Source organism: Vicugna pacos, chromosome 36, assembly GCF_048564905.1.
Source record: "Vicugna pacos chromosome 36, VicPac4, whole genome shotgun sequence".
In the NCBI taxonomy this organism is placed as follows: Eukaryota; Metazoa; Chordata; class Mammalia; order Artiodactyla; family Camelidae; genus Vicugna; species Vicugna pacos.
In genome coordinates, this window is record NC_133022.1 from 817,289 (window position 1) to 835,478 (window position 18,190).

Here is an 18,190-nt window from a genome sequence, read left to right on the forward strand (position 1 = left end):
GAGCAAGTGAACAGAGGATGTGAATGACGGGCCCTGGGGCCCCGGCTCTGTCTCGGACCTTGTAACACCCTTGATGAAGGAGAAGGGAGAAGGCGAAGGGGTCCCCGGACAGCCTGAACCCGCTCCTGCGGGTGAGGCCAGACCTGCAGCCCCCGTGCACAGGAGGGCATGCCTGGAAGGCAGTGGTGAGCAGCACTGGGGGCGGGGATTGATCTGTGGTCCTAACACAATCGCAAGATGCCCTGGGCCTACCCTGCCGTCCTCCGGAGTTCATGCCTCTGGGCTCAATCTGCATTTTTTAAGATGCCCCCCCGACAATTCCCATGTGCACCGGTATTCCAAACGGGGTGATTCTTTGAGTCTTCTAAACAGGGAAGTACGGGCTGCCCCCGGCATACAAAGGTGGGGAGACTGGCGGCATTCTGGGAGGGCCTCCTGGTGGCAGCAACACCTCAGCGGAGTCCTGGAGTATCCAGGATGGTCAGTTTCACCAAGAGGGGGCCAAAGAAGGCCTTACAGATTGAGAGAGACTTCAGGGCTCACCGAAGCCAAGAAAGAATTTACCACGTGGCTATAGTTCATCGTCGCATGCTGGGGCCAGAGGACAGGGAGGGGGCTCAGCAGGCTTGATAAAAGGCCAGGATGGAACCGTAGAAGGGACTTCTCTCACGTTCAGGCATTTCTACATTATCCCAAGGGAGATGGGGAGGTCCGATCTGTCGGTCACGGGGCCTACGGACACGATTTACACCCTGCCGAGAGGCGTTGCCTGTGGTCCCCCAAGATCCCCATGTTGCCTTGGTCCCAACACAGCGATTGATTTGCTGGGGGATGACCCCTGGCCAAGGTGCGGTGCGTTTGCCAGAGGGCGGAAGGATGGGCCAGTCAGACGCCTGCACCTGGGCTGGGGACAGGGTCTGGTCGAGGAGGCCAGGCGAGGCCCAGCGTGAGAGCAAAAGTCAGCCCCAGACAGGTGCCCGTGTGTCCGTGAGCCTGGGTTACACAGTCCGTTTCCAGTTTCCACTGAAATCCATTTCTCCTACGATGTCTTCACGTCAACTCGCCTTTTCCCGAGGAAGCTGGAATCAGAAAGGCTTCACCGCCAGGAGCTCACTGGGGGACCCTTTTTCTGTCTGGCTTACGGAGGTCAGGAAAATTCACCTTGTGTGGCGGTTGGTGAAGGTGTGCAGCTGCGTTGCCATGACATCGGCGAGGATGGGGAAGACTCCCCTCTTCGGAAAGGTTCCCTCAGGCCCCCTCCCCACCCCAGCAGCCGCTGCCGGGTTTTCTGTCCCAGTGATTTGCCTTTTCGAGGTGATGGCGCGAATGGAACCGCACAACGTGGGGCACTTTCTGTCCGACCCCTTAACACTCGGCGTAACGCATTCGAGGTTCACCCGTGTTGTTCCCTGAATCAGTGGCTTGTCCCTTTTTCACGTGATGACCTCAATTTGTACATCCGTTCACTGGCTGATGGAAATTCGGGCCAGTCTCAGTTTGAGACAAGTATGAATAAAAGAGCTTCACGGGATTTTTGTTTTCTTCTGGGAACATAAGTTTTCATTCGTCCTGGGTAAGTTCACGAGGAGTGAGACGGACGGTCAGGTCGTCGCTCGAAATGCGTTTCGCTTTGTAAGAAATTCGCCAGACCTGTGCCAGTCCCATCTGCTCCCAAAACGGACGTGGGTTCCAGTTCTGCGTCTTGATCAACACTTGGTGTTGTCAGATTTACTAATTTTAGCCGACCTGGCTGGTGCGTCATGATGTCTCATTCTGATTTTAATCTGCCCTTCCGTCACGGCAAGTAACACAGAGCGCTTTTTCTCGCGTGCTCACTGGTTATATGTACACGTTCTTTTCTGAAGTCTTGATCTTTGGCCCTTTTTTTACTTTTCTTTTTACACTGTTTTCTTATCACTGACTTGTGAGAATTCTCTCTATGTACTGCATACCTGTCCTTCAGCAGACACGTGCTTTGCAAATATATCTTTTCCTTTTTTGTGTTACTTTTTTTTTTGTTCTTTTGGGCGGAGGGGAGGTAATTACGTTTATTTATTTATCTTAATGGAGGTCCTGAGGATTGAACCCAGGACCTCGTGCATGCTAAGCACATACTATACCACTGAGCTACACCCTCTCCCTCTTTCTCATTTTTTAACAGTATCTTTCAAAGAGCTGAAGTTTTTAATTTTGCATGTTAAAAATGATCCGTTTATCCTTTTGCACTTATTTTGTATCCCATCTAAGAATTTCTTGCCTCACCCAAGACTGCAACATTTTTCTTCTATGTTTTCTAGTTTTTTATTTAATTTATTTATTTATTTATTTATTTATTTTTATTTTTAATGGAGGGAGGTAATTAGGTTTGTTTATTTATTTATTTTTAGAGGAGGGACTGGGAATTGAACCCAGAACCTCATGCATGCTAGGCATGCACTCTACCACTGAGCTATACCCTCCCCCAGAAGTTTTCTAGTTTTAAGCTCCTGCGTTTAGCTCTGCAATCCAACATGAGTTAGTTTCTGTAGATGATGTGAGGTGAGGGTCAAGGGGCTGTTTCGTGTTGCACACAGGTGTCCCCTGTCCCACTGGGTGACCTGAAGGAGTTGGAACAGCCAAGGTGTGTTACAGAAAACTCGACCTGGCTTCACCGTGGAGCCAGGCGACCAGCTGGGGACTTCTGATGGGGACAATGGTGGGTTGCAATGGAGAGGATAGAAGAGGTTCTAAATTATTGGAGGCAGACATCTGCTGGCCATGGGTGGGACTGGAGATCCCTGGCAGAGCGGAAGAGAGACTGGGGGATGGAGAGGAGGGTCCCCCCAGTCCTCCCCACTGCCCCCATGGAAACACAGGAAACTCCAACAGGCAGCCGGTGTACAAGCGGACACACTTTTTTGTTAGCTTCATAGAGAACAGGGCTGGTCAATATCATGCTTGCAATTTTTAGAAAATGGTTAAAAGTCTGAATCTTTTGCATAAAAATCAGTCTTAGCTTCCATCAAAAAATTAGTGCATTTAGCACAAGGGGCCCCCGTTCTCAGGAGGCAGCAGGCCTCTGGGGCCGCACAGCTGAAGAGATTTCTTCTCATGTGGCCTGAGGATGGTCTCAGGCCCCTGCCCTCGCAGCAAAAAGGTGTGATGGTGAGCACCAGGCATCTTTAACCTCTATGTTGGGGGGCGATTTCTAACAGCAAAAAGGAAGGCCTGGGGAAGGTGGCTGCTAATTGGACAGCTGACCATCTCTGGACCAAAGGACGTGATCCTAGGAGCAGGGAAAAGCCAAGACCCCCATCTCCTGCAGGAGCAGCTTCCTGGGGATCAGGATCTGGGTGCGGAGGCACAACTCTGAATCCCTAAGTATCCAAACCTATTTACACCTCTCCATCACAAGGTCCTTTTCAACCACTTAAAAAAAAAAAAAGCCAATTCAGCCCCTTAGCTCAGTTCAATGTTAATTAAACACTAACATCGTACAAACTTTGCATAATGAAATATTCTTCCAGCCCAGGACACTTTATGGTTTTAATCCTCAAAGCTGCAGAGCTAATAGGAGAATCTAAAATAGAAACAAAATTATTTAACTGATTCACAGCCACTGAGGATTCCGTGATTGGCGCGACTTGCATGATGTGTGAGGAGCTCAGCCAGTGGAGGTTTTCAAGGCAGCCTCTCAACGTCGGTGTTTAAATGGTTAAAACCAGAACCTGCTTCAGTTCATCAGCACACGTTCCTTAAAAGGATTACTCTGCCTGCAAATGGTGTGAGACCGCGCAGAGAGCAGACCAGCTGGTCCTGGACAACTTGAGGAAGATCTCGCAGGCAGCCCTTGCGGTGACCGGAAGCCCAGTCCAGTTGAGCGGTGATCAGGGGCGTCTTGGCTTCCATCCTGGGGCCACGCTGCTGCTGGACGAGTGTGAAAGAAGTGTCTTATGATCGTGTGCAAAGCCTTTCTGGTTTGTTCCACCATTAGCGTCACCCAGGGTTTAGAACTCACAAGATTTTTTTTTTTTGGAAGGACAGTCAGTTTCCAGTGTTGCGTCAGTTTCCAGTGCACAGCGTCATGTTTTAGTCACACATTTACATTCATATATTCATTTTCATGTTCTTTTTCACCGTAAGTTACTATAAGATATTAAATAGACTTCCCTGTGCTCTACAGGAGAAACTTGTTGTTTATCTATTTTACATGTAGTAGTCAGTATCTGCAAATCTTGAACTCCCGATTTATCCCTTCCCACCCAATTTCCCCCTTGGTAACCATAAGTTTGTTCTCTATGTCTGTGAGTCTGTTTCTGTCTTGTAAATAAGTTCATTTGTGTTTTTTTTTTAGATTCCACATATGAGTGATCTCATATTGTATTTTTCTTTTTTTCTGGCTGACTTCACTTAGTATGACGATCTCTAGGTCCATCCATGTAGCTGTAAATGGCGTTTATTCTTTTTCATGGCTGCATAGTATTCCAATGTATACATACACCACAGCTTCTTTATCCACTCATCTGTTGATGGGCATTTAGGCTGGCTCCATATCTTGGATATTGTAAATAGTGCTGCTATGAACATTGGGGTGCAGGTGTCATTTTGAAGTAGGGTTCCTTCTGGATATATGCCCAGGAGCGGGAGTCCTGGGTCATACGGTAAGTCTGTTCCTAGTCTTTTGAGGAATCTCCATACTGTTTTCCACAGTGGTTGCACCAAACTGCATTCCCACCAGCAGTGTAGGAGGGTTCCCCTTTCTCCACAGCCTCTCCAGCATTTGTCATTTGTGGACTTTTGAATGACGGCCATTCTGACTGGTGTGAGGTGACACCTCACTGCACTTTTGATTTGCATTTCTCTGATAATTAGTGATATTGTGGAACCCACAAGATTGAAAGATCAAGTGACTATATGACCGATTTTTCCAGAAGAAACTCAGTATTCCCTCTTTTCCTTCTTCCCCTGAATTTTTATTTTACTTCCTCCTCTTTCATTTTCCATGAAACGAGCCCCATTTCTGAAGCAGCCCATTCACCATAGACGGGTCGTAGCTGTGTGATGCAGACCTCATGTGACAACCATGCCAGGAACTTCGTGTATAGGCACATCCTCCAGTGAACCCAAACAACACGTTTTCAGATAAATATTATCATCCCAGTCTTACAGTCCAGAGAGTGACCTCAGGGGAGCTAGGAGACTTCTCGAGGTCACTTGGCCAGTAAGTGATGGGGCTGGGGTTTGCAGCCACATCTGTCTGACCCAAGACCATTGTCTTCCACCTTTCCCGGGTGCCTCTGCCATCATTTCTTGTCATATTATGATTTCCCATGTAACCAGTGATTTAAATGTGTGACCTAGTGGGATTTCTATGTGCAAAATTCTGCAATTAGATTTCACTATGGTGAACTTCTTGCCCTTCAGGAAAGGGGCTCTCATTGGGGGGGGGGATCATAAAATGTAATCTTGTGGTGGGAATAGCTCAGTGGTAGAGCACGTGCTTAGCATGCACGAGGTCCTGGGTTCAATCCCCAGTGCCTCCAAAAAAGGAAAAGAAAAATGTGATCTCACTTGCCCGTGGCTTTGAGTCCAGTGTGAAGGACGGTATTACATCCTTTGCTTATTCAAGATAGGAATTTTGACCTGCAACCTTGCCCCCATCTCCACTGGCTTTTAGGGAGCTTGAGGACTTGGTGAGGATGCTAGGTTGGGAATCCAGACCGTCTGAGAGCAGGGACACCCACAGGATGGGAGGCCCAGAACGGGCAGTGGGAGGAGCTATTCCTAGAGAGCAAATGCAGGCGGGCAGTGTATCCACAAAGCCCACGAGCGGGGGACCCTCCTGACGGTGAGATGCCCGGTGGCATCTGAACGTCCGTTGTAGGGCAAGTGGATGGAGGTGGCTTCACGGTGCGGTCAAGGACAGACGTCCACGGCAGGTCCTCGGTGCCCAGGCAAGGACCATACCCAGCTGCTGTCCAGCAGGGAGTGCGTCAGAGGTCAAGAGCTGTGGACAGGACCATGTGGATGCCCCACGGCCAGGACGGGGACACAAGTCTATGCGGGACCTGCCCCCTGAGCACCTCTGTGAGGCCCCTTCAGGTGTCCCTTAGGACAAGCCCCACGAGGCTCAGCTTCTGCAGGGGTCTTCACAGGAGGGGACGCAGCTCTGAAAGCCTGGACTGCGAGCCTCAGGGCCAGTGGCTTTGGATTATGTTTTAAGCATCTAAACACAACGTGCACTTAACCGACGCCGATGAAGACATGACTCTCATGGGGAGGGTGTAGCTCGGTGGTAGAGCGTGTGCTTAGCATGTACGAGGTCCTGGGTTCAATCCCCAGTCCCTCCACTAAAAACATAAAAAAATAAATTAAAAAAGAGAGTTGATTTCCTGCAAGCACCATGAGAAATGCAAGGAACTGGAAAGGTGGTTCAGGTGATGATGCCATGGGCCATCTGAGAGGCTTCCTTAGCATGGGGTGTGGAACGGAGGCCGGTGGGATGCCCAGAGCAGCGATGTCCATCCCAGGAGCACCCCTCACAGCGAGGCCACGCGAGCTACCAAGCTGCCCGGGGACCCCAAGGTTCCAGGGAGACCTGAGGCTCCGTGAGTGCGTCCCCTCCCTGCCCATCACACAGACTGCTGTGGACTTGTCCGGGGAGTCATCCCATCACCCGCAGAGTCCGCTATCACAGCGCCTCGGGTGGGCGCAGCAGAGGGACAACTAACACTGAGCAGGACCCCGGGGGGCCCTCCTGGGTCAGACCCCTCCCCGTGTCCTCCCCTGCAGCTCCTCCCTGAAGGGCCCAGCTCAGAGCGTCTCACGTGTATTTCCTGAGTGTTTCAGATGCTCAAAACCACCCCCAAAGGGAAGAAATTAGCTACTTGATGATGGAGAGCGCGTGGCCCCCGGACCTTCTGGTGCCTGGGGGGCTGATGGTGTTGACCGCCCTGTTACCCCGACATCAGCCAATCAGAGGCTTGTGCATGAGCTCATCATGTACCCTGCGACCCCTGTCCCTCAGCTGACCTTTAAATATGCTTTGCTGAAACCCTTTGCGGAGTTCGGGGTTTTTTGGGGGCAGGAGCCTCCTCGCTCAGCCCTGCAATAAAACTTTCGCTGCTCCAACCTCCTACATTTCGGTTTGTTTGGCATCTCTGTGTGCGTCGGGCACACGAACTTGCCTTCGGTCACACTTGTGCTTTGGAGTCAGACAGACCTGGGTTCCGGTTTGAATTCCGCTTCCCAGTTGTGCAATTCTGGACAAAGGACACCGCCTTTCGAAGCTCAATTTCCTCAGCTGCAAAACCAGCCCCCTCCCCCCTTCCCTGATGGCTCAGTGGATTTCTATGGTTTACTGAATTTTGTGCATCACGTTTCAATACTCTGTTGCCACACGGTAAACCACTCCACACTTAGTGGGGGTCAAACCTGCTGCGTTACGTTTGAAGACATGCACGTTCATAATTCTGACCTGGTTCGGCAGGCCTGCCTCTCCCCTGCTGTGTCTTGTCCTTGGAATAACCCCCACCCCGTCCGAGTGATACTGTGATCATTTAAGGAGAGGCCATGGGAACCAGCTCAGACCAAAGATGATGGAGCAGAGGGAGGCCCACTGGAGGGTCTAGAAAAGGAGGATCCTGTCCCCGTGGGACACGCGCTGTGAACAGGAGGGCAGGGGGCCCCCGTGACGCTGGCCACCCCTGCCCCGGCTCCAGGGCGTGGGCTGAGGAGGACCCTGGCCATCCGCAGGGGACAGCAGACGGAATGAAGCCTCTGACGTCCTCTCAGACCACCCAGCCCTGGGCGTCCAGTGCCAAAGCCAGGCCATGCCCTCACTGTGGAGTCTTCTGTCTGCCATTCCTGGCAGCTTAAAGCACCACCTCTGGTGCAAATGTTCACTCACATAGAACACACCCATTAAAAGATGTGGCATCGCAGGGGCACCTTCCTGTCCTTGCAGCCCGAGTCACTCCAGATCTCCAGCATAAGGCAGAGCATCACGTAACCAACCCTCAGCCGTGCAGCGCGCTTGCGCCCAGGGAGGGTGCCGGGAGCCTGCAAAGGCTGCCCGGGCTGAAAAAGGCACCAGCCCGCTGCGAAACCCCGGAGCCACCACCGTGCCCTCCAGCCCCTGCCGAAAACTCTGGCTGGAGCAGAGCCCACGTGATTCTGGAAGATGCTCTGGCATTCCGCTGGGTTCAGCCTGCATCTGAAAAAGATCCGCAGGACGCACTATAGCCGTTTGCTTTGGGGAACTTTCTAGGGAATAATTCACGTCTACTGCTGGCACTCGAATGAGATGACTCAGAGCATCTCTCCGGCAGCGGTTGCCCGACGCCTTCAGCCAACTGCAGAGGACACCCCCTTGGGGCCCCCACCCAACCCAAGAGCTGGAGCTGACACTGAAGGCCCGGGGTAGGGTCTTTCGAGGATGCTGCGTGCCTGTTCTGGCAACGATCCTTCCAGAAAAGCCACTGAGAACTTCCGTCATTGTGAAGAGCGCAGATTTCGCTGGACTGGGGACCTTGGGCGGTTCCCCCAAACACCCCGAGCCTCAGTGTCCTCAGACACCATGCAGGAACCCCTAAGGGGGGTGAAACTGACCCGAGGAAGCACCTAGAATCCCCAGCCAGGTCCCAACCCAGGGCGCATGCCGGGCCAGTGGGTTTATTTAGACTGAACCTGCGAGGCACTGGGTCGGGATCAGACCCTAGGAATAGCCCCCATGCCATGCGGTGATGTGGGGACCACCATCAGTCAGAGTTGGGGGCTCCATCTCCAAGGGAGCCGTCGGTAAACGCTGGGCGCCCCCCAGCCCCCTTGGGGTGTTAGTCTTTCTGTTCTTGCCAGAAGGCTGGCCGGACCTGGTGAGACCCTGGGTGCGCCCCTCCTAGAGAAGGAAGACTTAAAACAACACTTAGTGCATCCGAGGACAGTGTCCAGAGAACGCACGTCTCCAGCTCCCATCCGGGGACGGGTCCTTACATTGGCGGGTCCTCCGACGCGCTGCTCAGGGCTGTCTGCACGGTGAGCTTTGAGCCGGGCCGTCTGATCCCCCTTCCCAGACAGGCTGCTCGCCCCGAGCTGCAGACGGCCAGCTGTCCAGGCAGACGGGGTGCAGGGAGTCGCTGGGAGGGAAACGCTGAAGAAAGAGAACGAGAAAGTGATGCTGGCCGCCCTGAGCTCCCCCTTTGACAGCCGCCTGTGAAAGAAGGCCTTTCCCGCTTCACTTACTTCATGTATGTTTCCCTGGCTTTCCCAGGTTTACAGGGACAGTTAAAAATACGTAAAATGTCAACTCCTTAACGTGGCCTTTTGCCTTTCCCCAGAGTCACGATGGGCGTGCTTCCATCTCCGAGTGTCCGGAGGGAGTTTCGCACTGTTTTCATCTGTGCTGCCTGCAGCCGCTCCCAGGTTCATCCTGTGGGGCAATTGTACCCTTTTTTGATTTTTTTTCCCCTGCTGCTATGAATAGCTCTGTAATAAAAACCTTCGGGCAAGCTGCTTTTAAAGAAATGTTCCTTTATGTATCTGATTAGAACGCTGCTGTTGGCTCCATTATTGTCGAGGAAGGGGATTCGCTCGGGGCCACCCTGGGGAGGGCTGCAGGGGACATGTGCCCCGGGGCAGGAGGCAGAGGCCCCTCCGGTCCTCCCGGCTTCCCCCGCCCCTCACCAGGTGACTGGCATCCTTCAGGGCGTGTGCCCCCATCAGCACCGGCCAGCCAGTCACCCTGCAGTCCCCGTTTCCACTGCCGGCGGCTCCCTCCGTGTGAGATACCCCAGTGAATGTTCCATCTCTTTAGTCCAACTTGAATTTCACAGGAGGCTGGAGGTCATAGGTCAGGCGTCTTGATAGGGCGGGTGGACCATTAAGGGCACCAAGTTTAGTTTAATTTTATCTGCAAAAAAGAATTTGACAGGCCACTCACAAAGCTTAGCGTCCGAAAAGCACCACCATATTCTTGGGTCAAGAGAGGGAAGGAAGGAGTAGGAGGGAGAGGGGAGAGAGGGAGGGAGGAGAGACAGAGGCAGGAGGAGCGGGGGGGGAACCCGAGAATGAGGCTGTCTGGTCCTCCGGGCATCCACCCTGCTTTTCGCACCAGGTCCCTCATCCAGAGCCCCCGTTTGTCTCCACTACACCCCTTTCCACGGACTCTGATGACTCACTTTCTCAACCCAACAGACATTCCCAGACAGACGTGTCTCGGCCTGTCCTGGGTGGACTCGCCGTTCCCAGTCAGGGGACCTGACCTGCTCCCCGCTTTCTTCTTGCAGCCAGGAGCGGCCTTACCGCCCACTGCGCGACGCAGGGCAGGGCTCTGACTGTGGTCCCCAGGCCAGCAGTGTCTACACCTCCTGTGAGTGCATCAGAAATGCAGATTCTGGGCCCCACCCAGGCCGCCTGGCTCAGATCAGACACTCCGGGGTGGGCGCGCCTGGCCTCCGGGCTTTGGAGAACCAGTGGCTGACAGGTGGGAAAGCTCAGTACGGACAGTCCGGGTCCGCCTGAGCCCACAGCTCTGTCATCAGACAGCGGGGCTGCCGGATTCAGTCCCACTCACCTTGCAGGCGCACACCTGCCCTCCCACCTGTTAGCATATGGCGTTAGCAAGCCCATAAAAGCCGAGAACCCTGCACCCCGTGGCTCCTCTCCCTTTGGAGTGAGACGGCCCGCACTCTCTTGATGGCCTGCGCATCTCTCTTTCCTGCACGACGCCCGGGACCCACCCTCGGTGAGGCACGCACGTCCTCAACGGGGAGCCCTCTGGCCCCACAGTTTCCTGCATCAGCTCAGTGCATAGCTCAGTGTCAAGAGATGCTCGGTGGATGAGAGACGCGGGGCGTTCCCCGGCCCCCCCCCATTTGATGGAGCTGCTGCTGAAGGAAAGAGACACACACTTGCGGGCGCCCCAGGTGCGTTTCCTGGCACAGGTTCTGTCGGATAAGTCTGCCTCTGACGCCCCCAACCTCCCCCAACACATGCCCATTTAAAGCCGTTGGGTGCGCCCTGCAGCCCGGCCCGGCCCCAGGGCACGCGAGGGGGCTCCGCGGGGCGGCGGTGACGCTGCCCCTCACTGTCCCCTGGGCAGTGTCCCCGGGGGCCCCCGCGGTGGCACACAGAAGACGGCTCAGCGGACTACGCGCGGCCGAGCTGGAACGGGACACGCTGGCCACCTCTCAGGGTTGTTCGGAGTCCGCCGGGCGCTACCCGTTTAGCGGACACTCGCTGCCCGGGTCGGGGGCGGGGCTCTCAGCCACCGATGAGGCCACGCCCCTCTCCCAGCTCCCCGGGAGCCAATCAGAGGCCAGCGTGACCGATGCGCCCCCCCCCCCCCGGACCACCCCGCGCGCGCCCCTCCCACTTGGGTTCCCGCCTTTGGGAGCCGCGGAGACACCAAGCCGGTTCGCGGTGGGTGGCCGGGAGGACAAGACCACGAGATGGCACGGGCACAAGCAGGGGACACCGAGTGATGGAGAGAAGGGAGTGGAGAATCGCTCAGAGGCCGTGGCGCCCCCGGAGAGCGGGCCCCGCGCGGAGCCCAGGGTGGGTCCGCACCCGGCTCCTCCTCCTCCCTGCAGGTGAGTGAGCCGCTGCTCTGTCCAACCAAAGGGAGTCGGGCCACCCCAGGGGCCGAGCTGACGCTTGACGTCACAAGCATCTCTGAATAACAAGTGTTGTTAACCATTACCAGTAACAGCTTGTTGTTTGGAGGAGAGGCAGCGCGGCGGCCTGGGTTTAAGTCTGCCTTTTCCTTCCGAGCTGGTCCACCTTGGGCGAGTGACTCACCGTCTCTGAGCCAGTGCTGAGCACAGTGCCCGGGGCAAACGGCTCCGGCTCTTAGCTGTGTCTCAGGACTCATGAAATGCAACCAGCTTTGACTTAACTCTTAAGTAGCTGGGGTTCCATGAGATGGAATTTGTGAGCGCTCTGTAGGCCACAAGGAACTGCCCAAGTCAGTCGTTTTCAGTGAGATTTCTCATCAGCAAATCAGCAGTGCTTGGGAGCCCAGCCCCACCGCGGACCTCCTCACACTGAACCAGGCCAGAAATCTTTTTCCAAGTCCCCGAGATTGTCACCGAGTCTCTCCCTGGATTTTAAAAGGAGCTGTGTGTTTCCTTCTGTGGGAATCAAATCTTCTACATCGCATTCCACCAGTTGGCTTGATAGCAAAAATGACGGGGGCAATTGTTAAATATGGATTCTCCTTTTTTAAAAAAAAATTAAAGTAGGTAAGATTTACAATATTGTATTAGGTTCAGATTACAGCAGAGTGATTCCGTATTTTTACAGATTATACTCCGTTAATAGTTATTACAAGATGATGGCTGTAATTCCCTGTGCTTTTTTATCTTATACATATTTGTATATTTTAATTCTTTACCCCTAACTTGCCCCTTCCCTATCCCCTCTCCCCACTAGTAACCACTGGTTTGTTTTATCTGTGAGTCTGTTTCTGTTTCACTATATACGTTCATTTGTGTTACGATTCCACATAGAGGTGATATTACATAGTATTTGTCTTTGACGTATTTCACAAAGCATAATGTTCTCTAGGTTCATTCACATTGCTGCAAATGGGAGTATCTCGTTCTTTTTGATGGCTGAATAATATTCCATTATTATTATTATTATTATTATTATTATTATTATTATTATTATTATTATTATTATTATTATTATATACACCACATCTTCCTTATCCATCCGTCTCTTGATGGGCAGTTGGGTTGTTTCCATATCTTGGCTACTGTAAATAATGCCGCTATAAACACTGGGGTGCATGTATCTTTTCAAAGTAGTGTTTTTGCTTTTGTAGTGAGACAGCGGGACAAAGGACTCCTGTTCCCATTTTAACTCAAGGACTGTGGTTTTAATGTTACCACTTAACAGCTGGGGTTGGAGGCCTCCCCTCAGCTGGTCAGTATGGTCGCAAACAGATCTGTCTGACTGATGTGGCCTCTACCTGCCCTGGCTAGCCGACACCTGCCCGTCTCCCCAAGCTTGCTGGTCATTCCTCTCCCGTCCTGCCCCTCTGGAATGGGTCTCTCCCTCTGGGCTCCCACTGCTCCTCTGATTACCATTTATTATTTAGGGCTTATGTATGTTTTGTGTCTTCATTTAATGTTTATCTGGTGGAGAGAAATAGGTTAAAGTCATGCTCGGGGTGTGTCTCTGTTCTCCTAATAGCGTCTATGGTTTACGAATTTTGCTTTATGAATTTTGAGGGATGTTATTTGGTGCATACATGTTCATCATGGCTAGATCTTACCGCATGTTGTACCCTTTATCATTCAAAAGTGGCCTTCTTGGCACACTTACTATTTCTCTGCAACTTTTCTGTACATTTAAAAAGTCTTACACTAATCACAACTCTTGAACCTAGGTGAGGAGTATTCTGGCATTGGCCATTCCATTCTTTCAACATCTCTGTAGATCTGAGAACATTGTGCATTGAAGAGCCTGGGTGTCGGAGGACAGCATTGTGAAAGCCGCTCAGAATGCCTGCTCACATGTGAATCCTGGTGGTTTTGCGGGTGTAGCCGAGGGTGCCCTTTCCCAGGAGGCCTGAATTTGAATCCTGGGTCTACTGCACACACTGGCAACTTCATTTCCATGAGCCCCAGTTCCTGCCTTGAAATGGGAGCATGATATTCAGTGAATTCATTGAGATAACATACATGAACATGGAAGGGGCATAGTAGTTGCTCAATTAAAGTTGGTACCTTTTGAATCTTATGAAAGGCAGTGTCACAATGAAAGTCTTCACAGAGGTTTGAGACTCAAAAGACCTGAATTCAAAGCCTAGATCTTTCCACCTGCTCAGTCACCTGATGCAAAGCCCTTGACCTCTTTGGGGTCTGATTCTTCATCTGTAAAGTAAAACACGCCTGAGAGAGTTGCCGTGAGGGCTAAACGTGATAAAGCACGTGAAGTGACTGTCTAACTGCAAATATTTATGAAACACAAGTCATTATTGTGGCAAGATACCAGTGTATTTATAAAATAGTTAATATAATATTTACTATATGCCAAGCACCATTCTGAGCACTTTTCAAATATTAACTCAAGTCTCATAACAATGCTGCTCATAGTACTGCAGTAATCTCGGTTTTACTCATGAGGAAATGGGCACAGAGAGATCATTACTTTGCCCAAAGTCACACAGCTGGAAAGCAGGAGACACTGGATCCAAATCCAGGTGGCCTGGCTTTTATCTGCTACCACCTCTCAATATAAATATTAGAAAAGAAACATCTTAATATCTGGGACTTATTTTGCTACGTTGAGTGTTTGAGTAGCTTTTGGGGATCATTTTGACATAGTCTGTATTTATATTTTGGATTTTATGGAATATATTGTGAGTAACGTGACTCCTCCAGCAATCTGGGCAAGGAAGTAAAATAAAGGAGGTAAGTCTGCCGCCTTACAAAAACACCCCCAAAAGACAGCCACCCCCACTGCCACCACAACAGCGAGGGCTTCCTGATCCATGAAAAATGTTCTCGCAGAGCTTCCATCCGTGTCTGATTCACGGCAGGAAGCTGCGGGCCCCTCACGCACACCTGTGCGCCCCGGTTCACCTGTCAACGCATTAGAACGGCCCTCGCACTGCAGTGGGGGGCAGCAAAGTGGGCCCCAGGCTGAAGAGGCTTCTCTGCGAGGCCCCAGCAGAGTTTCTTTCTCTGCTTCTCAAAACCCAATCGTTTCTTTTCAGAGAAAAGTTGGAAACATCTATCTTTCTCAGTTAGCGACCACGGTCGTACTGCACTCAGTTCAGAGGCTTTTGTGGGATGTCGACTCTGAGGCATGAAGGCCAGTGAGAGATTTGGCTCAATTTGGGACATTTCACATGTCGGTGACTTCACGCGCTGGACAGAAGAGAAGGATGCCATTTTCATGCCTGCGATTTCCAGCCGGTCTTCAAAGTCCAGGCCGACCGGCCAAACCAAAGCGACAACACAGCACACGTACGTGGTCATGACGTGCGGTGATGGCTGCTACCTCGCCTGACTGTGGTCCTCATTTCACGATGCGTGCCTGCATCCAGCCATCACGCAGTACGCCGTCAGGGACATGCTGCTCTCTGTTAATTATAATATCTCAACAAAGCTGGGAAAAGTTGTACAAAATTAATGCAATATTTAAAATTGTCTTAAATTTTAACGTGTTGTTTTCTCCGTGAGTCAGGCTCCCTGGGGACCCAGTAACCTGCTGGTAAAGCTCAGTGATTGTGTGACAGGTGGGCACCCCCACATCGGAGCTCTGTGAGGGGGAAGGCAGGTCACAACACACAACCACAAATGATGTGCGCATCCTTGCCCACTACGCTGCGTGTTCCAGCCAAGGCAGCCGGCGGGACCTGCCTGGGGCCTCATCCCAGGGAAGGTCCTTTCAGGCTGTAGAGGCGGAGCCATCTGGGGACACGGCCACCACGCTGTCACTTCCCGTTAGAGGAGACAGACCCTCTTTGGTTGCTTCCAGGGCACTCTGTAATGTTCAACGGTGACAAACTATTTGACCGACAAACTCCCAATGAGGATTGTGAGCTCATGGAAGGCTGGTGGGAGATCACGCCCTGTTAAGATTAAAAAAAGGGTAACTAAGATTAAGCCTCGGGGGACGGGCACACGAATGACAGCTGTCACACACTGTCTCGCTGCAGACAGGCTTGCCCTCTGTCCTGCTCAGGCTGAAGCGGAGGCTGGCATTTGGAAAAAGCTGGGCTGGGGAGAACATTCTTTGGTCAAAACTATTGAAAAGAAGACAAAGAGGCTCAGAGTGTATAATTTCCACCCACACTGAGTTATTTGGATAAGACTGTGCTGTCACAACCAGACTGAATTCACTAAAAATAAAGCATCCACAAGAACACTTCACAGGTTGAGCAGCGGTTCGTTATGAGAAGGAGCCAGGGTGTGCGGGAGACTCCGCAGAGCACAGCCCATGACCAGAAGGTGCTGGCTTTGGCTGCAATTTATTGCAGATTTATTGACTTGTGAGATAAATATTGAGCAAGTTAGAGGCAGGATTGCTACATCCTTAGGGACAATAAATCCTGGTATTTTCAGAGACACAGAGTCAATATGTACTTTGCGGCGTAAATTCCAAACGAAAATGGAACAGCTGTAAATCTCTCCAACGGGACCACAAGAGTCACTTTGCGAAAATGACTATCGAGGAAAGATGGAGATCCAGGCCCAGTGGCAACGTCCCCTGTTCCCCATCACGGACCCACCAGCAGCCCAGTTCCATTGCGATGGAATCCCTGTTCGTTCACTGGTACTTGGCTTCTGGTGTCGCTGATTCCAAGGAGGGAAAAATCAAGAATTTTCTCATCTTAAACAAGAGGCAGAATAAACCCATGTATTCCTGGCAACTGCTCTATCTTGGGGGCCAAAGAGACTTCCTTCCTTACGTACGCAGTAAATGAATTCTATCGAAGTTGAAGGGAAAAAAGAAAAATCGCAGGGTCTTGGTGGCGTGTCGCAGAGGAGTGGCCAGGGCTCTGCTCTGTGAGATCTGGTCCTCTTTTGTCTTTTTGGTTTCAGTCCATCAACAGCCTTCATCAGTCGTTGACCAGGGTGTACACAAGGACTAGAGTTTTCACCAGAGTGAGGGCTAACTATACAGCAGGCATGCAACCCTCTGTAAAAATTGATGGAGATACAGAAAAGTGGAAGCCATGGTATCTAGCCTCTTCAGACTCTTCTCCAGGGAACTTTGGGAGGGAACAGGACCTGAGTTATGTCAGGGCCAGCAGAAGCCATCTCCTCCCTTGTCTCGGTCCCTGGAGCATCTTTATAGTACCCAGAGAAAAGGCACACTTGGAAAACAAAAGAAGGATGGAACATGTCAAAAGGGTATAGGAGCCATTCTGAAAGAGCAACCCATGGCCAAAGACAAAACAATCCATGAAAAAGAAGACGTGGTATATTTATACAATGGAATACTACTCAGCCATAAAAACCGACAACATAACGCCATTTGCAGCAACATGGATGTCCCTGGAGAATGTCATTCTAAGGGAAGTAAGCCAGAAAGAGAAAGAAAAACACCATATGAGATCGCTCACATGTGGAATCTAAAAAACAAAAACAAAAACAAACAAACAAACAAAAACAAAGCGTAAATACAGGACAGAAATAGACTCATAGACAGAGAATACAGACTTGTGGTTGCCAGGGGGGTGGAGGGTGGGAAGGGATAGACTGGGATTTCAAAACTGTAGAATAGATAGACAAGATTACACTGTATAGCACAGGGAAATATACACAAAATGTTATGATAACTCACAGAGAAAAAAATGTGACAATGAGTGTGTATATGTCCATGAATGACTGAAGAATTGTGCTGAACACTGGAATTTGACACAACATTGTAAAATGATTATAAAGCAATAAAAAATGTTTTAAAAAAAACAATCCATGAGTCTCTGCTGATGTAAAAGATGACTGAAAGTAAATAAATAGGGAAGAGACAAGACTTCCCTACGGAAGCTCCAAATAATACAGGGAGTTCTATGTAGACACTTTCTCCTCCAGTGGGTGGAGCCGAATGTTCTTTCCTTTAAGTGTGGCAGACTGGGAGACTCATTCCAAAAAACATTACCCCAGTTTAATCACACACACACACAAAAATCAGACAAACTCAACTTGACGGCCATCATACAAAACCCTGATCAGCATGCTTCAACAGGTGATGGTCTTGAAAGACACAGAAAGTCAGTGGAACTCTCACAAGCCACAGGAGACCAAGGAGACATGAAAAGTGAAAACCAGGTGGAATCCTGGATGGGATTTCCTGGGACAGAAAAAGGATATTCATGGAAAAAATCAGTGAAATCCAAATGATGTCTGAATTTTCATTAATAGGTTTGTCTCAGTGCTAATGTCCTCTTTGTGATAAACACCCCGTTGCTGTAAAAGATTTTGACAACTTGGGGAAATTCAGTGAAGGGTCTACAGGAGCTCCCTGTACGATCTTTGCAACTTTTCTGTAAACCTAAAATCATTCCAAATTACTTTCCTTCATATTTGTGAATTTCTCAAATTTCCGCATCTGTTATTCATTTCTAATTGCACTCTATTTTGGTCAGAAAATGTACTTTGCATGATGTTGATGCTTTAAAATCTATTTAGATTTGTTTTATAGCCTAACATGTGGTCTACCCTGGAGGGTGTTCATGGGCATTTGAGAAGAT